The 24207-nt window shown below is 36.6% G+C and overlaps 1 protein-coding gene across 4 annotated transcripts in view; it reads left to right on the top strand.

The window, feature by feature from the left end:
• Positions 1 to 24207, top strand: part of bab1 (bric a brac 1) — a 166277-nt gene that overhangs the window by 5814 nt on the left and 136256 nt on the right. The gene's annotated exons all lie outside the window — the stretch shown is intronic.

Raw genomic sequence — 24207 nt, 5'->3', positions numbered from 1 at the left:
TCCGCACACTGCTCATTCACTCGTTCATTAAAATAAATTCTCAAAGTGGCACATTAACTGGAAGTTCACTTAATCGGCAGTGAATAAACTATAGATTAAAATAGGTATATATATATATAATGTTTTTCTTATTCCATCAACAATCAATTTATACAACTTTATTGGAATATTTTCTCGGTGCTAACTTGATGTTGCAATCAACTTTCTTATTGTTGTAATCAGCGCTTCACTTGACGTGTGCTGTCAGCCATATTGTATGTACTTTGTAATTCTCATCAAGCTTTTTAAGAAAATCCTATATATTGGGGTAGTAGAGTTTGACACATTTCTCTTGAAGCGAATTACAGAGCGTGCTATAAGGAGAGTGCATAACAACCTCCCAACTAAGCTTCTGGCGCATTACTATCGATGTTTATGGCTTCGAGTTGTCTCGATGGAACACAACTTCTCTCTTATTGGCCAAAGCTGGCCGCTTCTGAGCGATTACTTTCTCCAGACGGTCTAATTGTGGTCAATACTGGTCCGAATTATGAGTTTTTTCATTGCGGCGCAGCTTATAGTAGATGGTTTCCTGCCGATCCCACTTATCACATAGCAAAGCCTTCCTGACTATCAATCGTGGCATGACCATCGTTTGCTTGCTTAACATCCGCTATCCGATCACGACAGTTTTCACTTGACTACGAGGGGGAAAATATGAAATTTTGATGCATTACATTAACTAGTGTGGCACTCATAAGTCGAACTTCCTTTTGTATGCAGCCTTATCACCCATACTATTAGCTTATTAGAGCGAGTATATTTCTGTTGCGGTACAAGAGGAAGAAAAAGAGATTTTTGAACATTCTTAGTTAGTATTACTTTTACAAAATATTGAAGCCTCTAATCTGAGTAATTTTGGAAAACTTGAACAATATTTGTTAATAACATGGCGCCAACAGCTAATTATACCCTAAACAGCATATAAGGGTGAAACATAAATATATTTCCATTGTGATCACGGCTACGGAATCGTTGAAAATGTTGCAGAAAGATTTTGGAGAGTCTACTTTATTACCAACACAAGGATTTGAAAGGCACAATGCATTCAGAAAAGGTCGCGAGATCATCGAAAGCTTGCCTCAAGCGAGTCGTCCATCACGTCCCGTTCTCTATTTATGATGATAAGATCGAAAGAGTTGAAGAAACAGTGCTTCAAAACTATCGTGTTGGCAACAGTCTCAATATCTCTTATGGATCGACTTAACCTATTTTGGTCAGTGTTTGGGGTACGAGTCATGCTGATTTGGCCCATCTGTATGTATATACGATAAATAGTCCCTGATTTTTTAAGATACCGATTTGAAATTTGGAAAACGTTATTTTTTCCTCAAGAAGCTGCTCATTTGTTGTAACCGTCGATATCGGATCACTATAGGATATACAATAGCTGCCATACAAACTAATCGATTAAAACCAAGTAATTGTACGGGTTTTCTTGGTTTTTGTAAATATACTTACATATGTATTTACGTTTCGAATATAGGTGAAATCTCTTCAGCCGTTTTTAAGAAAAATTATATATAAATAAACAAACATACATATGTAGTACAATAGCTATAAAAGTTTTAATACTATATAAGCCGACCAAAGGACTTATTCCCACCATCCATATAAGTTTATTTATATATGTATATATTATACGATACAAACGCATATTTATGTGAGTATTCTTTTTATCGGTTTCCGCATGGCTTTTAAAATATTTATTTTAGTTCGTTTATTTTATTTTTTTAAATACATAATTGATCGCAACGTGTCGAGAAAAAAGATCGCAGCAGCGGTTCAACGAACTGCAAGCCAAACAATACCGACAAAAATCAACTACAACAATAAGCAACAAAAACATCTAATGACGCGCACAAGCAACGCAGTGCAACAGCAGACACACACACACACACATCCATATAAATACTTATATAAATTTAAGTGTATGGCAAGCCAGCAAAGGAGCAGAGGAGGGGTGAGAAAAAAATATTAAAAATTATTATAAATACTTAAAAAAATAACACTCACATAAAAGTGCAATTAATCATGAAGCCAAGCGGACAGCGCAAAACAAAAGCGCAGGTTAAGCGACGGCAAACTGAGGAACATTTCGATTGCAAAGTCTGATGAGTGTGTCTGTGGCTGCGCGCGCAGCGCTCGTGGATGCATGGGATGCTGCTAAGTAAGGGTATTGTCGGCGCAGCAGCCCAGCGCGCAGCAACACGCCGCTGAGTGTGCGCGCGTACAGCGTCGCTTCACTTCTTGTCTAACTGACTGACTGACACTTATCTTCTTTTTATCTGCTTATAAAAAATGAAATTGATTCTCGCTCTTCGGCAAACGAAATTGAATATTGAATGAATGCAACTAAGAGCCTATGAACACACACGCACACACACATACATATGTACATACAAACAAGCAAGGAAAATATACATACATGTGTATGTATTTAAGTCCGTCGGCGAAGCAGCGCAAACACAAAGCATACACTTCATCTGTCAATATTTGAGTCTGTCTCCAAATCTTCGTTCTGGCTGCATTTGCTTTGTATTCTTAAGCCCTTCCTCTACTTCAATCATTTTATTTTTCTTTTACACATTTATTATTATTTTTGTTTAATTTTATATTTCTTGTATATTTTTATATTTTTTGTTTATTTTTTTTTTGTTTGTAATTCAAACAAATGCCAGCAAATGACACATCGGCAGCTGGAGACTAGACGTAGAACCCAGGTAGGGACACCGGATCAATGGCTCTGTTGGCAATGATCACAGCTTCGCCATTGTCGCGGCAATGTTAATGCATTTTGTGGCACATTTGAGCCGCTTAAGCCCCTGCGTGCATTTTTATATTTAAGGCTAAAGCTTTTTGATTCATTATTTACTTATTTCTCGTGGAGCTTACTTCAATCCCATTCTTTATAAAGAATAAAAGAATAAAAATTTCAAGCGATTAATAATAATTATTTAATCATTTGTTCACACTGTATATTATGTTGTTAGAATTGTTAGTGGACCTCACCTCGAAGGGAAAACATGGCATTGCACAAACTTCAAATGTTCTAAAATCCGTTATAAAATTGGAGTTGGGTAATGAATTGGGATATTGAAACCAGGAAAATATATTTAATCTGCATTAACTAGTCCAAAGTGAATTTTAATTTAAGCAGAGATATACTTGTACATATAATTTACTCTCTTTCTTTCTTTATATTTATTGAAAACGAAAAAAATAGTTTTGAGAGAGCTTGTGAGCGTTAATTCACTGCAACAGAATTATAGAAAGAACACACACTTGACTCTTGACAGTTCCGAGCAAGAACGATAAAGTAGAGATTACACCAAGTATTTACCGTTATTTTGTTGAGTTAAGGCTGTAAGAACACAAGCGGTGACGTAATAAATTTTAGTTATGAGAAAAGGCAACAAAGAAAATATATTTACATTCTTAAGTTTATTACGTCACGATGGCGCAATCTGGTTTCTTTCACTTGGTTGGTTCCAAACTAAGTAAAGGGCCGAATACTAAAGCTTTTCACTGTTGTTATTGTGGCGGTTGAAACCCTTCTTCAAACAAGTTTGAGAATTGCTGGTGAGTTGAGAGTGTTTGGCCGGAAAAAAATCCGCTTCTGTTCCGTAATGTAGACCCGACTGTCGTGAGAACAGAAGGCTACTCTCGCTCATCGGAAATCCGTACCCCGAAACCCTCGGAGTAGTGACTGATTAGGAAGCATGCTGCTCTCACATAACAACCAATCACACTTCAGAGCAAACACCTCACAATTCCTCTGCGATTCTTCAAGTGATATATGAACACCAAAGATTTTTATACAAATATACAATTTCTAAACGTTTCTCTTACATTAGTTTAATTTTTATAAATGGCAATTCACAAGATATCGTAATGTGAGTGGAAACAAGAAAAAAGAAGGAGTGTTTTCCATGTACGCAAATATTTTTGAAACGATGCATGAACGAAAAATCAGAAAGAGCTGATCCAAACGATGGAAATTGGCATTGGTTTTTCACAGCAACCAAGTACAGCGGCCTCTTCAGTTTATTCAGAAAGCTGAAATAAAATACGAGTTTACGGAAGCTCTATCAAAGAAATTTTTCTGAAAGAACCGCCTTAAAAGAGCCGTTTCTAACCTTAAATCAAAGATTCGTATGAGGCGGTGCAACGACAGAAGTAAGATATCCATTAAAATTTGAATTACGTAACTTGTTAAAATCATTTCATTTGGGTCTCTCTAAACAATATGCATAATATTCAATAAGTTGGTGACTTCCAACAATTTGCAGCGATTACCACAATTATAAACTTCGACGAGAGCTTAAACACATCGATTATTGTTGTATTTGTATAGCAGTGGCGTGTACAATCGCATTGAGGGAAGACGAAATCACTGAATTTGTCTGTCAAGGCGGAAGGAAGTCAACAATCCACTTAACCCAAAACGGCAAAATTCATTACACTCATTAACGCTATGGCAAACTTCGACTAATCAAAAGCAACAACAATAATAACTACAACAACAACAACAACAGTAGCATAAACAGTAGCAACTAAGTTTGTGCAGTTCAAATCAGCATCAAAAGAGCAGCGTACTGTTGATCCGCAGCACCGCCGACATTGCACCACACCTCTCCGTAGTCCACCGACGGTCAGGCAAACAGTTCGTTGCTCGCTAATGCCACTTACTAATACGGGCCGATGCTGTGGCAGGCATTCTCCTTGCACTCATCGAAACTTTGTTCGCACTCAACAGCTCACAGCTTTTGCCGTCTAAACGCTTTCCTGCTTTTGCTTTTGTTTTTGCTTTGGTCGCAACTCATCGCTGAAATTCATATACGCATATTAGTGTTGTTGCATTGGTATCTTCGCTTGTTTCCCAGCAAAGCTTGACACTTGAAATTGTTTCATATGTTATTCATTCGCCCGCCGGCTGCTGCTGCTTCTTCTTCACCTTCATCTTCTTCTTCTTGTTATTGCTTATATTTTATGAAAATTAAGAAGAGAAAAATTCACCATTAAATTGTATAAAAGATGATGAATAAAGTGAATAATTTTATAACTGTTTGTTGACGGTTATAAAATACATTTCGTAATGCCTGTGAATTGCTATGCCAGCAGCGGCTGACTCGTCGCGCCGCGCTGCGCCGTACCGCAACGGATGATTTGTTAAAAAACGCACTAACCAAATAGTATAAATTGACTAAATTATGGAATGTAAATAATAAAAATGCCTGAAAACTGCATTGGCTTGCGCAGAGAGTCGCTAATGTGGAGATTTGTATGCAAAAATTATCTTTGTACCGGAGACGAAGGTGTCTAGCGCGAAAAGTAGTATTTGCTTTGTGATTAGATACGTTTACGGTAATTTAATGAAAGCCCATTAAAGTTTGTCGGGAGAGATTGTAATGTAAACAGGGTGAAATTTATAGCTATAAATAGAGGAAAGTTTACATTTTTAAATAAAGTTTGTTGTGCTTCACATTAATACAGAGGAGCACATAGATAGGTGATGACATTCGAAGCTTTCCTTCGAGAAAAAAAATTTGGAAAAATTGTTTGTGACATCATTGATAACTCTCATAGAAGCGATGGACGTGTTCTATTCTATTAGAATTTATTAAATTATACTTTTCATGAAACCTGTCCTCACCTCAAATATTAATTAAATAGAATGAATGAATTGAGAAAACAATTTAAAATAAAGGTTTAGTAGTTTTGTCTTCCAAATTTAAATTTAGTCTTTTTAGTTATTGGGTCGAAGAAGATCACTAATAATTAAGACAACGGATTGGAGGATTTTTCTTTCTATGAAATTATTTCACCAATACCAATTTAGGTACGTATATGGAGACTAGGGTTATTATAACCACGCTTCGATCCTTTTTACGCACAAAGGCATGTGATAAGAGTGAGAAACTTTATTAATTTTTTTAAGATATTTTACATATTGACCAGTATGTATGCCTTTGAAGTCAATAGGAAGTTCGAAAATCTTTCTATTAGGTAGGCTAGGGGAGGTATTAAACCGTTGTTATCCATATTTGGCATCACGACATTTATGCTCTCGACTTTCAATAAACTACCTCACAGATAGACCGATATTTTCGGTAAGAAGACAGCCAAAGGTACTGATGTACACATATTCATTAACTGAGAACTTGAAAAATCGTTATCCAATTTCAGTTATTTTTGTCATCCTAATAATCTATACATATACTTGTAGTATATATAACTCTGTATTTATTTTGAAAAGTTTTAGTTGATACAAACAACCGTTGAACCGTGAACAAAACTATTATACTCTGTAGCAACATGTTGGAAGAGTATAAAAATGTCAGACTATTTTCCAAAAGGCTCTTGTATTTAATGTTCATCACTAATTCTTTCCTGCCAATCATTTATCTATAATTTTTAAGTCCAATGTGGTTGATAAGTCAGCATGATCTTCATAAGACTTCATCTTTAAGAATACAGACTCAGGTATTTTAATTCGCCACATTCCGAAAAATAATAGAACAATATGATACAGATGACGGGAAGTTGGCAGCAAAGTAAAGAGATAACTCATAATCGTGTTTGTAGGCAGAAGAGAAATGCGAATCTTGAACAAAAAGAATAGTGGAAAATAAATAAGTAAAATTATTATTCAATATGTCACATACATATGTATGTACCTACTTATTTAAAGAAGGATATAAAAAGATTTTAAACAGGGGTCGCACACAAATGATCGCAGTGAGAAAGGTGAACGGCAAAACAACGCCGACAATCAACCACTGGTGGTACACCAGAGAGTGTCTCTGGCATTTGCCACAATCACCACGGCGAGCACGGTGAACATGCGGTCTGGTTTTGCTTTATGACTTCGGCCAATTGCTGCTAATGCTCACAGCCGCTGCTCCGGCCGCTGCTGCTGCATCTTCGAGCTGCCAGACAGTCAAGCGGGTATCAGCTATCGTGCGTTATTTATATGCATAAATTATTTATGCCGCATTAGGAGTATGGAAATAAATAAAATAAATTGTGCAAGACCAACTAAAGCCGATTAGAATGTTGCAGGGCAGCAGCAAGAATAACAACAATAGTGCGAAGTTGCCGTATGGATATTTATAAAAATAATAAAAGAAACAAAATTAATTTGAACGCCAGGCATTGGGGGATATTAATGCACGGCAATAGGATCCATATTCCGGGACATGTGCACGCGTACAACTACATACGCATCCGCATTAAGATACCAAGATGCGAAACTACAGATAAGTGCGAGACGTCAGTTACACAAATTTATAATAAATATGACTTTGCTTGTTTTGCTTCTTGTTTGCTATGGTTAATCAGAACTTGCCACAAGTATAACCAAAGTGCCTGGTGTCCCTACAAACCATATGGTTGGTACTGGATGGTTGTTGTAGTCAGAATATTATTGTCGGCAGTACGTTGAAAGCACAATCATAGTTTACCTAAAAAAATATCTAAATCGAGGAGTGACTATGCCTTAGAAATGAATGTCGATCCACCAGGAAATTCGTAAAAAAAGTTTTCATTTAAGGCTGAAACACACAATTTTATGCTATAAGAAATGCACCTGTGAATGGTATTATGGTTTCATTGCAGCCGAAGTTAACATTTCCTATTTTTTTTCAATATTCCATAATCAAGCTTATGGGACTTTTGGATTGCATATAGAACAGACGTGCTCTTCAAAGTCGTAATTTTTGTTTGCGGACAGGGAATAATTAACTTTTTGACTGCATCTTCAGTCTGAGAAAGACAAAAATTTAAAACTGTGCTAACATTCTCGATATCAAATCTGAGGATACTGTAAACGGTTAATGATATCCAGATTGCATCAAATTTAAACCTCGAAGTTTAGGCAGGTGCAAGCCACGTCTTGCCATGCTATTCTATCTCCACAAAGCAAAGCTAATGGTACTGTGCTTACTCCGATGATATCGATCGATACTCGTACTACTAGTCAGGGCACGAGTAGTAGAGCATGCTCTTATAAAATGTTACACAAAAGGGGCTTAGTTTTGCTGCTCGAATTATGCTCTCTGAGATCTCGTTTAATATCAAACTTCTCGGAGAGTTTTTTATATATGAAAATCAAATGAATCTTGGTTAGTGGTATATGTATACGAATACTGCATACCTTCCTTCACCTTCAACGCCTGCACTTGCTTCCTTTCAACGGACCCACTCTCCTGCTCTCAATGGTCGGTGTCCTCAGACAACTTTCTGCTTCTACAAGTACTCCCTATTATATTGTATATATTATATTATATGTGTGTGCTGTGTGTGTGTGTAAAACTGGGCTGCGTGGAGTTAAGTTGGGTTGGGAATTCTAATTTCTTAATTTCATGCGAAACTATAAAAGTAATTAGTAATGCAAAATGTGCGCGCCAAATGGCAACAACAATGCACAAACACACACACACATATATATATATGTACATATACAATCATACAAACGAAACTACGCCCATTAAGCGCAATGAGGAGCAGCGCATGCAACACAACTCCTCTGCAGTGCAATTTCTGAGTCTTCTGGCTTTTGCTTTGTATAAATATATTTGTATTTGTATGTGCATTTGTATATTTGTTTATTTCTCCTGTACATCTGTACAATTTTTATTGCTTTTGCTCAAATTGATTTATTTAATTCATTTTGTTTAATCCGTCTCAGCTCTTAATTCTTTAAATTTTCTTATTTTTGCTTTATGGTTTAGTTGCCGTTGTTTTCATTTCTTTAAGATTTAATGAATTTTTGTTTATTTCTTCTGAGAAATTTATTATTATGAGTGTAGATATGTATGAGCTGTATGTATGATGAGGCAATAAACCATTGGCAGCTGCGCATTCTCGCTGCCCAGTTGTGCGCGTATCTAAGCCACATCTGCAATAGGCACCAATACACACACTCTCACACACAGACGGATGTACACACATCGAGACATATGTATGTATAGATCTTTCTAATAGCGTTATGCTGTCTCTGCGGAATTGTGGTGCAATTCGTTTGAATTGTTTAGAGACTCATCAGCGCACTCATCAACATCTTGGCCGGGCTTTGTCTGCCTCAAATACAAATTCAAAAACACACACACACCCATACCTCATACTCATATTGTCGGTATTTTTATTAGCTTCATTATTGCGCTTATTTATTTATTTTCATTTATCTATTTGGTATGTGTGCATGTGTGTGTGCTTTTGAATTTGATTAAAGTTCTTTATTATTTAATGCTTTGGCAACATTAATTGCAATTAATATTAATCAATTGTGATGGTAGGTGTATACAAAGACCCCGGTCGTCAATTATATTGATGGATAACTCAATATTTAATTGAATTTTGGAAAACTAAAAGTAATTATTATGATATTCTACATACAAGCATATTTAAGGAAATAACAACAGCGTAAGTGTTAACCGAAAAATTAACATTTCAGATTGCTGCTGAATGAATAGGGCAGCATAAAGCCTTTGTTGACGTCACAATAGCGACGCTGTACAAATGTTGAGAATGGCTGGAGACGAAAACAAAAGCATTTTGCAATTCTCTAAAGATAACATTTCAACATACATATGCACATATTTAGTTTCATTTGGGCAGAAGTACAATCAAGATCAAACTTTTGACGTCGTAAACAAAAATCTGCCAAATACACACTAATTCACATATGGAGCTCAAACTTCACACGAACATTAAATATGTAGGTTGCATCTAACTAGGATAAAAATATTCATCGATTCGGTTAGCGCGCGCTGTTTATATGGACCTGTCTGGGTCAAATTTGATGACTTGCGAAGCCATGCTTCTCGTTTCTGACGAAGCATAACCTATTCAAGAAAGAAATCTTCGTTGATCTCAAGCTTTGGCGTATTAAAAGATCTGTGTAATGGAAGATTTCTTAGGCATTTCATTCTTGTACAGATTACAAGATCCCTCGAACAGCTTACAAATTTCAGGATGTGAGTTACCAAGTCTTCTTAAGATCGATGAACCAAAATATTGCCCGTCTACCTAGCCGAAAACATGAATCATTAGTATTCAATTATTTTCTGAAAATCAGCAATAACAAGAAAAAACGTTAACTTCGGCTGTAAAGAAGCTATAATATTTTTTACATGTGAATTTCTTATAGAAACTACACATATAATTAAATCAGAAGACATATATGCTATAGTCACCCGATTTTTTTAACATCTTCGGAGATTGAGGAATTGTCTCGGACTATAATTCATGCTAAATTTGGTCAAGATATCTTGTCAAATAAAAAAGTTATCCATACAATGACTTGATTTTGATCGATCAGTTTATATGGAAGCTATATGCTATAGTGGTTCGATATCGGTGATTCCGACATATAAGCAAATTCTTGGCACGTAAATGATGTGTGCAAAATTTGGGATCAATATCTGAAAAACTGAGGGACATGGCTAAATCGGTTGAGCTCGTCAAGCTGATCGTTTATGTATTATTTACATATAAACGTTTTAGGTGTTACAAACTTCGTGGTAAACTTAATATACCCTGTTCAGGGTATAAACAGATCTAGTTGCGGAAGTCGTGATCTAACTTTGTGCTCTTAATATTTATAAACCGGTTGACTGATCGTGGTAACAGTTTTATAGAAATATTGTTTATAAATTCAACAAAATACCTGGGTATTCACCACCAGCAATAATACGCCTCAATTTGCCGTAAATGTAAATATAACGGTATTCTCAAAACTGCTTATTTCCCACCATTACTTCCCTACTTTGTATTCACAAACGATTATCTTACAGCCACAACTTCAACTCCACTTTCATTCCTTGTTCACCGTTGAGTTGCTGTTGTTGTTGTTTTTCGGTTCTTTCACTTTTTTGAAACCTCTGCGCCAAAGGTGCCACAACAGTAAAACGTACGCGGTGGCTGCATCTGCTACTGAGTCATCTTATTTCGGTCTTCAGTTGGGTGTTTACAAGCGCACACACACACACACATGCACAAACACTTGCGCATACATATTAAAAAATTATTTATTTATAGTTTTAATTTATATTTCCGGCGCGCGCATTTTTGTTGTGTTTCTGTTTTATATCACTTCGCCTGCCATTTATCATTTATATGTACACATATATATATAATATATATATATTCATTTATTTATTTATTTTAATTTGAGCAGAGCACTCTTGTTATTCGTTTTTTCGCTGTTGCTGTTGTTGCTATATTAATAAATGCATTTGCGGATGCTGTTGCCTGAGCGTTGGCTCCTTGTTTTGCCCGTGTGTGCTTGCTCTGTCTTATACGGGCACTTGCTGCTGCTGCTGCTGTTTTGCTGTTGCTGTTGTTGCTGTTATTGCAATAAATCAAATATTTACCACTGCAATGCAGCAGGTCGGCATTCCATGATTCGCAAAGTTGTGTAAAGTTGTCTCGCGATTTTTTTTCACCTTTTTTGTTATTATACCCTGAATAGGATATATTGAGTTTGCCACGAAGTTTTTAACACCCAGAAGGAAACGTTGAACACCCTATAAAATATATGTATGTGTAAATGATTAGCATGATGAGGTAAGTCGATTTGGCTGTGCCCGTCTGTGCAGGTCTCCCTTTATGCAGGCGAACTAGTCGCTTAGTTTTTGAGATATCAGTCTGAAATTTTGCACACGTCCTTTTCTCCCCAAAAAGCGCCCCATTTGTCTGAACCGTCGATATCTGACTACTATGGGGTATGGCTGCCATAGAAACTGAACAATCCGAATCAAGTGCTTGTATGGAAACTTTTTTTCGGTGTGAAGGGTATTATAGCGTCGGCGCAGTCAAAGTTAAGGTGTTTTTTTGTTTTGTTTTTGTTTTCTTTTGCATTTTAATTAATTCGCAGTTTTCGTTGTTTTTGTATAATATTATTTGTTGTATTTGTAAAAAAATATTTTATTTAATTGATTTGAAGCTGGCAGCAATTTTTGCAAGCAATTAATTATGATGTAGAGATTTGATATTTTCGCCGTTTTATTTTTACGAATTTCGGTTGATTGTTTATGTTATGTATACAGTCGATGATCGGTTAAGCTAAATGAAAAGTGAGTTTTTGAAGTTTATACTTTGATATGAACACGGCTTACGATAAGTGGCAAGGCTGTTACATTCGACGAATCGTTCACAATTCTACGCTTTTTTCAGCTGCAACTTGCATAAAGTTGTCAGCACAGCAATTTCCTATAATTGTCTCTATTAAAATGTATATATATATATACATATATTATTCAACTAATATGTTTCAAACGTTGTAAGCATTTTTTTGGTCAGAAATTAACGGGTATATTTGGCAACAACTCGTCGCATTTACAATACAGTCAGAAATAAATAAATAAAATAAAAACAACAGCAACAACAACAACGTGCGCAGGCAGCACCATTAGCACCGCGAGCTAGTTACCAAAACCTACACATGTGGCAACATCAGCGTACATATGTATATGATTTGTCAGCAAACTCGTTAATAATCGGACTAGTTAAGGCACAACAACAAGGCGAATGTAAATAATAATAACATGAAGGTATCAATTATGTGCATTCAATAAATTTGGTGCCGACAAGTATACTATATAATTAAGATTAAAACACAATATTTAAAATATTTTTTTTCAATCTTTTCACTATTTGGTTCGGCCCAACTCGCCCACTTTAAAAGCAGCACTGGCTTATAAAGGCCACTTCGAGAGCTTAGACTGAATTTCATCAAAATGTTCAGCCATTTTCGGAAAGATATGCGAAGCTTGAAATTAAAGCTTTCCAATACATATTAATGATACATACTCAAAGGGGTATATCCATTTGCAAGTCAGGAAATAAGCGCTTTTTGGTGTATATGTATTTTATTTAATAAATAAATTGAATGTGCATTCACAGAATTTAATCTTCTAGAAAAAAATTTCGATTCCTTTTAACGCGTAACCGAGCTGCAGAAGGACCTCTGAGAAAACGTGTCTGGCTAATGATGGAAAGACTGGTCAAAATTTTAACTTTTGACAAAATGGCGACTTGCCAAAAAAAGTTGTTTTCAAAATCGAAATTAGTATTAAAAATCATATTTCTTCGATTGTTACTGACACCGGACGGAAAAATTTCTTTTATCGACTCTGAAAACAGCGTTTCGAGTAAAACGCGTTTAAAATTTTGAGAGCCGATTACACTTAGTTCAAAAATTTTGTTAAGAACTCTTATAAATCCGAATTTAACGAATCAAGTTCAAATTTTCAAAGAATTTTCTAATATATATGTACATTCGATATATATGTTAAAAAAAATCGATTTCTGAAATTTAGAAGTCGATATAACACGTTAATTTTTTTCTTCTTCTTTTTTGGAACAAACAAATACTCGTTTGGAGGCTCCGAAAAACAAAACCAAATTTTTTCAAATATTTAAAATCATGAAATTCGATATTATAAATTCGATATATAATATCTTATAAATTATTGTCAATAACACTACAAGGCAAAATCGACTTCATACTGCGTATTGGACTTAACGAAATTTCTTCTAGAGATTGAGATTGCAAGGAAAACGCGTTTTCTGAAGTAGGCCTCCAAACTCGAAATAATTGCCTACGAATTTCGAGATTGAGACTATTGAGAACATCATTATTAATTACAGCATGTACAAGTAAGTTCCAACAAAAGTGAATTTATAAGCTTCATCCACGTTTTCCTCTCATTTCTTCGACCAATCTTATATGACAGTTGCTATAAGGTCTTAAGGTCGGTTATAACAATCTAGTTCGCGATCTGTAAAAGGATCCAGTATTATATCGTGACCATAATGCAGCAGAGCGTTATAGTTTTGCTCCTTAGAGGGATTGAGTTCAATGAGTTTTTACTTTGTGGTAAAAGCTGCTGATTGTTGTTTGTTATTGGAATAGCAGCATTTCTATAATAAAATATATTTTTTTTAAATTCCGAAAATCCTCTTTTTTTTGGCTTTCACACCAAGTGCGCGCTTTAATAAATTTTGCGGATATGCCGAAAATATGAGTTTGTTGGAACATATAATGGTCATACCGACACATAATTTGTTAGAAACAAAGATCTGAGTATATAAAAAAAGATAATACAAATTTTAATGTTAGAGCTTTTAATACTTGTATATATATTCTAAACTGAATTTCACTGCCTGTTTCTTATCAGCTTTTTGTTGCCATACCCCGTGGTCCCGTAACTTTCAAGCGATCAAGGAATTGTTCCTGATCAAATATATTTACTCTGGAATAAACTGTAGACACTATGGTATACCAACTAATTCTTATTTAAACAAAAATCGCGATCTTTTAAAAGCTTATTTCTACTATCTGAAGATCACATCTCTGAGCTTAACTTATCCATAACCAGAAATGTTTATATTAATAAATCAAACGATTTCTTGCTACAAATTTTATGGAGTTGTGAATATTTATTTAAAATATAAAATAATGTAAACTTTTCTATACTTAACTCTCATACAGATTTAAAATTAAATACTAATTAATTACTTATTAAGAAAACATTAATTTCAAGTGAAATTCTTGAGAATATTTAATGATGAAATTATGAATAGATACATATTCATAAGTACAAACGACGTACGTATATACATATATATGTATGTATGTATAACCGAATCCGCTGCGTTGGGGCAAAGTGGTCACGCACCAGCGCACTTGCGTCGGTTAAAGTTTGAGCGCTGACAAGCAGGAACGCCTGCCAGTCTGCCGCAACAGTCGCTGTGGCAAGCGAGCTGTCTGTCAGCCAAGCAGCCAAGCAGCCATTGAAAGCGGCATATAATAAAATTATAAAATATTCGCAACATTTTCCAACGCTAAGCGTATAAGCCACACTCAACTCATTAAAGGGGGCACTAAAGGCCTTCCGACGCGCGCACATCCGTGCAAATACACACACATACATACACTCATTTGCACTTGCATATATATGAATGTATGTTATAAGCATATGCGCGACTGTGTTTATAAAATATATAAATTGTAAACACTTAGCGACTTTGTTGTAGCAAATTTTCTTTGGATTTTTATTTTCTTTTAATTTACAACTTTTGTTTTTGTAATCGCGCACATTTGCTTTTAATTAATTTATTTTGCGCCGATTTTTATTAATGTTTAATTCATTTGGATTTTATGGCGGAAAACACACGCGGCTGTGTTTGTTTGTGTGTGTGTGTGTGTTGATATATTTTCAAGCATTTAATAGACTGTGAGTGTTTTCCTTTGTTCGCTGCTAACTGCCGCGCGCATCACACACACACCCATACAAATGTAAATATATGTATGTGGTTATGTGCGCGCACATCATCTGCTTGTGTTTACAATCACGATCAATGAGAATGACTGAGTGATCGCGGTGGCTTTAAAGGAGTCGGCCGCTGCCGCTGCCACTGCTACTGCAACGGACGCCGTCACCTCGTAGTGTCGGCGTAATTATGGCGTATGTTTGTTTTCATTTCGCTCAATTCTAGTGCCTCATGTGGCAGCAAGAAGATCGATCGATGGCGAACTGGCGAAGCAAGCAAGCAACGCTGTTCCGCCTCTCCGCGCGCCACAATCGCGAACTGCACTGCAGCGCCACCACCAGAACTTCAAATGCATAGCGGAATTGCGCGCTGGCAACATGCAAATTGACACGCGCCCCTCATGACGCGCCACAGCGCAGCGCAAACGCTTTGAACTCAGGATCGGACGTCCTAACATTTTTGACTTGATTGCGATCGGCACTTTTTATTTCAATTTGCATACGGTTAGACAAATATACAAATGCTGCAAAACTGCTTGCACTTTTCCAACTACCGAACCGACGCTTTCTCAATACCACACACTCACGATCACATGCACATGTGTATGCAGCCACTATGTGACCCCACTGGGCAAATTCACTCCGCGTCTGCTGCATGATTAATGCCGCAACTTATTGTAAATATTTATTTGCATGAAAATTCCCTTCAACAACTTATAGCAACAACAACAACATTAGCAACAACAACTGTGTTGCAACAGGCGTTTATGCCGCTTCATCAACAACAAAACCGCTGCTTGATTTGCTTCTCTTATTGCCGCTGCACTTCACTATTTGTATTGCGGCAACTTTGTTGTTGCACACACGTTTGATGTTTCAGTTGCATTCACGTACACATACACACATATACATATGTATGTGTTTAGCGGCATTGCAAGCCAAAGACCCCATAAAATATGTTGCTAAAATGCCATAAAGAATTTGTGGCAGCCGCTGAGCAGCAACGGACAGACAGCCAAGACAGAACTACGCGCCGTGTACAGACAGTTGACTGCACATAATGCACGACGTGCACACATGCGCGCACACACTCACAGAGCGGCTGACATTCACTCATGCTGTGGCATGCAACGACAAAAGCCACATCTGGCGGCGGTGGCAGCATGCAGTCGGCGCGGCGTAATCGAATTTACAGCAACTTTAGCGACGTCTTATTGCTCAGAAATCAATGCGAAAACTACAACAACAACAACAAGAATGAAAGAAAGAAGCAACAACAACAACAACAACGAAAGCGACCACAATATTGCCGCCAGTGTGCGAGCAATTAGCACAAAATCTGCTACTTGGAGTGATTGCTCGCCTGCCTGCCTGCCAGCCTGTCTGTCTGCCGGTCGACCGTTCGTGGCGCGATCGTGCGGCCATGCCCTGCCCCAAGAAAAGCTAAGCGAGCACGCGTCCCACAGCCACGCGGGCTCATTTACTCACATACAACGCAAGGGTATGTATGTATGGGCAAAACACACATGCCTTCATACTTTGTATCTATGCCGCACATTGACTTTGACTCTTCGCTGCAATGCCGTCGGCAACCACTGTTTGGCCTACGGAGTCGTACTTCGGGCTCGAAAGGTAACCAATTGATGCGTCTGCGCGCCCCTCGCCTCCGCTCTCGCCTTTCAATGTTGGCACCTGTACTTCAAAAACAACTATGCAAGTTTGTACGCGTATTACATCAGAACGGTGATCGCTTGTTACTTTTTCGTCGACACTTTAGCAGCTGTATGTGTGCATGTGTGTATGTATGTATATGTGTATATATAAGCAGACCATATAAAGTTATGTACATATTCAGGTAGTTGTGTGTGTGCGTTGTTTATTTAGCCACTTTTTATCGTCAGTTTTGACACCTTTACTTTTCATGTTGTTGTTATTGTTATTGTTTTTGTTATTTTTTCATATATCTTTCGCATATGTGTGATTTGTTTTATTATTTTTGTTCTAAAATATTACAACTAATTTATTTTCGTGCAGTTTCCTGAATTTCTTTCTTCACAATTCTTTTAGTTGCTCCCATTCTCGACTCTTTGTAAGCTTTACGATTTCTTACAAAAGTATTTTTGTACCTATGCATAAGTGTAATAAAAATATTATATATCGCGTAAGTTTGTAAGTGTGTGTGTGCTTTATATTTTATATGCTTATTTTGCAGCACAAATTTTTCCGGTATTTTATGGCATCCGCCAGACGCACAGTTCATACAACTTATTACTTTTATTTATTGCAGTTTAGCATAACTTTTATGCTTTATGTATAAGTGCGAGAACAGTTTGCTACAATTTAATACAGCCGACAGAGTTGCCAAGCAAGGAAAATTTGCATTTTATTTTTTACTTTGTAAGAGTACGAAATTTTGAAAATCGATTAATGATATACTAAGACGAATATGGTTCGGCAATAAACTGAGGAAAGAACCAGTATTACCAGATATCACACAACATTTTTTCACGTTTAGAAAAATCGCATTTATTATTTAATTTTTGAAAAGGTATTTTATTTAATAAATAACTTAATAAAAAACATGTATGTGCATTCGTTCAAACATCTTACCCAACAAATATATCTGAGAAGCTGGTGTGATAATTTCAAGTGCTTCGGTTCAACCGACTCTTGAAATGTTGCTCACCGACTCTGAAAAAATCGTTTCGTGAAAAACTTGTTTAAAGTTTGGAAAACCCATTACCCTAAATGAACTTAAAACTTTCGGAGAATATTTTCAAATATCTACGAGTATATGTATATAAAATCGATATATGTATGTATATACGAAAACAATATTAAATTTTACGAAATTCACATGTGATTAGAAACTCTTAAGTTTCATTGATTGGAAGAGTCAATAATTCTCTTAAAGATGCGCAGAGAGTAGATAAGAGCACTTTGTTGGTAATTCATAAAAGTTATGCAACAATCGTAATATTTTTACTCATAAATTCCCTATATGAAAACCTTTAAGATAGCTAATGTTCTCTATTAAATCCTTAGAAGCATCAATGCTATAATTATTTCAAAATTCAATGGCCCTTTTATGAATTCAATGAATTCCTCTCTCCACCATTTCCATCAAATTCTTCAAAATAAAGAGTTTAGTTGCAAGCAGTCCAGAAAGACTTTTGCGTAGAACCGTCGCTTGCTAATTTTCCGTTTTTTTCTCAGCGATACCTACACTCCTTTCTAAATTTTTTTCTTTTTGAGGAAGTGATTTTCATTGTCACTTCAATCAAACTACAATTGCTCTCTGTTTCTACGCCCACTTTGCCTGATCGAGGTTTGAAGTGTTGATACCTGTTGAAATTTCGATCCAATTCGAGGTTATTTTCTGAACCCAGATTTACTTCTATTATATATGTACAATATGTATGTTGAGCTTCAAATAATTTTACTATTGTATAACAAATTTAGAGCCTACTTCCCTGTTATTTATTGAATATACATTATTTTGATACAGAGCAAGTTCGATTTTACCAGAAAGTAAAGCTCAGGACGTTTTAGGTGCTTGTGGGTTATTATTGACAGAAAGCTGTGTTGTGAGCTTGAGAGCTGAGAGCTTAAAAAATGCTTGGCTGTCATTTGAGGTTACGTTTTACGACCTGCTCTTCTTCAGTTCGAGTTCCATATGCTCAGTGTTCCCACATCCACTTATCGGGATTTTGAGTGTTGATCGTTAGTTCTTAGCGATTCAAGAGTGTGAACATCAAATGGGTTGACATACCCTCCGTGTATGATTCATAATTTTTTCAGGAAACGAAATTCGATACAGAAAATTAAAACAGATTTTGCCGATAAGATCCAGGAGTGGACAATATCAATACATTTTTTTTTTTGCTCGACATGCCTTTTATACCATATAGGAATCCTGTATACACTAAGAATTTCGGGATAAACTGAAACGAAGGCTATGCATTGATGCTCCGTTATTATACTATAGTATAACCTGTAGGTAAAGCAGACAATAAATGTAATATGAAGGAGAACGAATTTGCGCCTTCTGCCAATTATTATAATTATTTTACAGTTGTCCTTTATGGCAGCCCTAAACGGACCGACCTCTGCTTAACCTTTCCCCAATCCGAGATACCTATACAGCCAAACAGTGCCTCCTAGTCACCGTCACCAGCGTCCTTTGGCTACACTTACCGTTCAATACACACACGCACAACTAACACTAAATCACCACTTTGGTACTTTTTCGCTTCGTTTGTAAGCGTTTTCTTGATTCTTTTCTCGTTTTTGTTTTTGTATGTGATCGTAATAAAGTTTCAACATTTTTCATCATTAAAATAATATAAAGCCGAAATTATATTTTATCGTCTTCACATTTATGCTTCGCAGTTTTCCCTGTTTGTTTTTGGTTTTGTTGTTTTTGCGTCCTTCTCACCGTAGAGTTGTACACCCGCTGCGGCAAGGCGACCTTCTAAGTGCTACAAAATTACAACAAAGCAAACAAAGTGTAAAATTCCAACAAAAAAAAAGTAACATAATAATAAAAATAATAAAAGAAACGAGAAAATGTAGAAAAAACAACAACAACTAAACTGTTGCATAGGCAGCAACTTAGAGCGAAGAAAAAGCAAAATAATTGAAGCTGCGGCAAAAGAAGACTAATTCTGTCGGCCGCCGCGAACAACCACAAGAACAACGCCAATAACTTTAACCGCAACAGCGGCTGCGCATTAACAAAAACAACAAGAATAACTCACCTTTTTTCATACCCATACATTCATACTGCTGCATAGAGGCTGCAGTCACGGGCACTTTAGATGAGTGAAAGAGCTCCGCAGGAGGCAGACACTCACTCGCTGAAGCCACACGGGCTAGCAATGTGGCGCACGGAGTCGTAGCAGCGGGAGGAGCGGCTGAAAGATATTCTTTAATTTAGCTTCAAATAAAATATAAAATAAATATTTCAAATTTATTTATGTACATACGTTCATATTTGAGTGTGTATGTGTGTGTGTGTGTAATAAATGAGTGCAAACACATTCATACAGACAAGGGTACATATGTGTATAAATGAGCACTTGCTTGTGTGTGTGTCGCATCTTTGCGTCTTTTATTGGCCTGCTTTCAGTGACTGCTGTTGTTGTTGCTGCGCTCATTATTGTTGTTGTAGTAATTTATAATATTTCTTAACGACGCGCAAAGGGCAATATGCGTGCACAGTAGTGTATGAATGCTAAAAACTTGCTCACAATTATTTTTTCTATAATTAAATGAAAAAGTACCATAAAACAAAATCAAAAATATTAAGCCGCAGCTCATACTCTTCACAGTTACATTTCTTATATAATAACACAAAATGGAATAAAAAGATATTTTTCTTGATTTTGACCGGTCAGTTTGAGTTTGTTGTCAGTTTTGAACAATTTATTCGGCGATTGTAGTGCTGCCTTGAACAATAGTCTATACCTAATTTCGTGAAGATAATTTCTCAAATAAAAATATTTTCCTTAAAAGAGCTTGTTGTTGATCTAACAGTTGATGACAGCTAAATGCTATAGCGATCCGATATCGGCGGTTCGGACAAATACACAGCTTCTTGGAGAGAAAAGAACGTGTGCAAAATTTCAGATCGATATTTCGATGTCATATCTATAAACTCACGTTTCGTCCCCAATTATAATGCGTTTGACGAATATATGGACCGCAGTTACATTAACAAGCATATTCTGGTCGTGGAGTCGATCCATAAGAGATTTGAGATCCTCTGCAATCTTTCTGATACCAACACGACGATTTTCAAGCACTGTTTCTTTAATTTTTTTAATGTCATCTTCATTGTCAGAGGCGGATAGATTACTTGCATGAGTCAAGTTTTCAATAACTTCACGACCTTCAGTGAATGCTTTGTGCTACTCAAATATTTGTGTTCTGAATGAAGTAGACTACCCAAAACACCGCTGCAACATTTTCGATGATTTCATGTACCTATATTATTATGCAAGCAATAAATAAAAGGCTTTGCCATCAAAGATTTGCCAGGCCGATTCGTTTTTAAAGATAGTATTCTTCGCCGTAAGCAATGCAAGCTTAGTAATATGATCCAAGAAAAACCATTGATTCTACAAATTATAAGTTTAGTTACAAATTAATACGAAGGGAAGATTTAGAATTTAGCAGCTCGACTTTCAAATCAAACCAAAGACGTCACCCTACTTCCTATCTAAGTTCTCCTCTCTCTCTCTCAGCTGATCTCTGTGATCCTTATCTTGACTTTCTTTCCTTACTCAACAATACTTTGACAAAAAATTTGCGAATTAAAAAAATTGCTTCATATTTCTACCATTTCCACCCACTGTAACCTTGTGCGTTCTTATATTATTTTATTATTTAACTCCACAGCTGCAAAGTAAAGGAAATGATTTTCGAATTGAAGTTTATGACGACGAATGGAATGTTTTCTGCTTATTTATTTATTTGAATCGACATTGTTGTTCTTATTGCCATCATTGTTATTGCTATAACTTATATTAATGTTGCTGACGCTGCTGCAGCAGTTGCTGTTGCTCTTGTGGGGAGAAGCAGGAAAGTCATCAATAACAACTTATAATAACAAAAAGTCGCTTATTTTTATATTTCTGCATTTTTATATGTAGAAAATAATTTAACGACTCGCTTGTGCAGGCCGCAGGAGGTACCGGGCGGCGGTAGGAGACCTCCTCGGCATGGCCAGGCAGCAAACAGAGGTTCATGAAAGGCGCAACGAACTTTTCACTTCACTTGTACATACATACATACATATAGATAAACGACCATGCTTTATAACTGAAGCTGAAGTTTGAAGTGGTGGTTGGGAGGAGGTTTGCTGAGCGCAAAAAGTGTAGCACTCATGAGGAGTGGCACGCAGAAGCTGGCGTAGTAGCACAAGACATTGGCGCGTCATTGTAGGCTTAGCTGTGGCGAAGAAGCCGCTTATTCTGTTCGTCATTTAAAGGGCTGAAAGAAAGTGCTTGACAGACTACCTTACAGTCATTTAAAAAATATAAAAGGAAATATAAAACGAAAGTTAATTCCAATGAACTTGTATACGTTTTTTAGGGCCTTTTCTAAGAAATATATTAGCTAATAAGTTAGCAGAAAGCTCAGTTTGTACTCTGTCAGATCGCGGTGAGGAAGGCTCTTGGAAAGGTTATGTATTTTTTTAAGTATGTCGCACATATATATTTTAGTTCTGCTCTAAGTCAACTATTCCAGGAACAAGTTTCTTGTTAAATTCTCCACGGCTCGCATGATCCATAATATTTTATAAAAGCTATAGCTTTTAGCTATCCTAATCCTTGGAAATCTTACAGTTGATTGTGTTATCTTCCAATGCTCAAAGAGTATAAAAATGTAGGAAACAATTAGGTGAGACACAGAACTTTTATAATGGTTGTTAGATCACAACTGTGTCTTAGTATCGCTTAATCATAAAGCTGTTCGCATTCTCTAAGTGAGATAAAGAGATTTTGCTCTTACAAAACTACTGTAAGAGTTGTTGAAGTAGCAGAAATTTTGAGTCCTACTTTATGAAACTATCAAAATCAGGTTAGAAGGTATAAGTTCATATAAGTGGACATATCATCACATCTGTTCCGACCTGTTTCCATTCTTCTGAAAGAGAACCTGGAATGAATTTTCTTGCCGGCTCGTAAAATATGCAGTTACCTGCAATTTCTTTGTGGCCTCTTACCCATACTAGTCTTATCAGAAAGTGACTCAATGACATTGATAGCGAGATTAGGCATACCTAATCGCAGTAACCGTGCGTTCAAGGCTATTAGCGCCACCCTGATATCAGATAGACACTTACTGTAGAAGACTGCACTACGGAGCAGTAGATTTACTGCCACATTAATGACAGCAACCTCGGTTTGAAAAACGCTGTAGTAGTCGGGATATAATCACAGTCTAATAGAAATATGTTTTACTACCTAGAGTAATGGGCGTTTCGAAGACAACTCAACTGAAGTCAAAGAACTCCTTACCCAAGTGTTAATCGAGGTCACTGGCATATCTTTGATACCGCCTTCATTAAAGAAATAATTTAACTTGTCTTTTGGCGTGCCAATTCTGCAAATATTTAGGTATGCATATCGAAATATGTGTGGCATAACTAAGCAAATACTTTTTGTATATAAAAAACAGTACATACAAGTACATATGTACGTACATATGAATATCCAGCAATCTGCATAAAACATAATTTTTGAATTCCTGCATTACTTGATTACCCATAATAACTGAGCAGTTAGTTGTCTGTTTTGCTGCCGCCGCCATGCCACCTGCATACCACAATGTGGCAAGTCCGTCCTTACTACTGTTACACTGCCACACTGGCATGGCGTCACACTTACAAACATATCTACATACATACATACATATATGCTTGCGATTACCCAACAAGTCTGCGAAATTAACTGCGAGGTTACAAGTAATATGGCAAGGTTAGTTCGGCTGAGGAAAGTCGAAATGCATGCAACAACAAATGTACAAAGACTGCAGATACAACAAACTATCGGCTCCAAAAGCGGCTACTAAGAATAGCCATTCATTTAGTTAGTTTAGCTGCAAGTTTGTCTCTGTGGTCGCAATCGTCATTGTCATCAGCGTCGGCCGTAATCGTCTGCAATCGTCGTCAATATGTTTCTGGTGGCGGCAACATTGTCTTCAGGCGAGGCGCCTATCAAATTGCAACAACAACAAATGTCATTATTATCGCAATCATGATCTTCGTTAGCATAATCGACTTCAGACTAACGTGTTCGCCAACGCTGATACCGCAGACGTAGCTGTCTTCGGCGCTACACGGCCGCCGCTGCGCTGCTTGTGGGGAATCGCCGTTGCA

The sequence above is a fragment of the Bactrocera oleae genome, chromosome 6 (assembly GCF_042242935.1).
Source record: "Bactrocera oleae isolate idBacOlea1 chromosome 6, idBacOlea1, whole genome shotgun sequence".
Classification (NCBI taxonomy): Eukaryota; Metazoa; Arthropoda; class Insecta; order Diptera; family Tephritidae; genus Bactrocera; species Bactrocera oleae.
The sequence above is the reverse complement of the archived record's forward strand: the minus strand, read 5'-3'. Positions and strand labels throughout refer to the sequence as shown.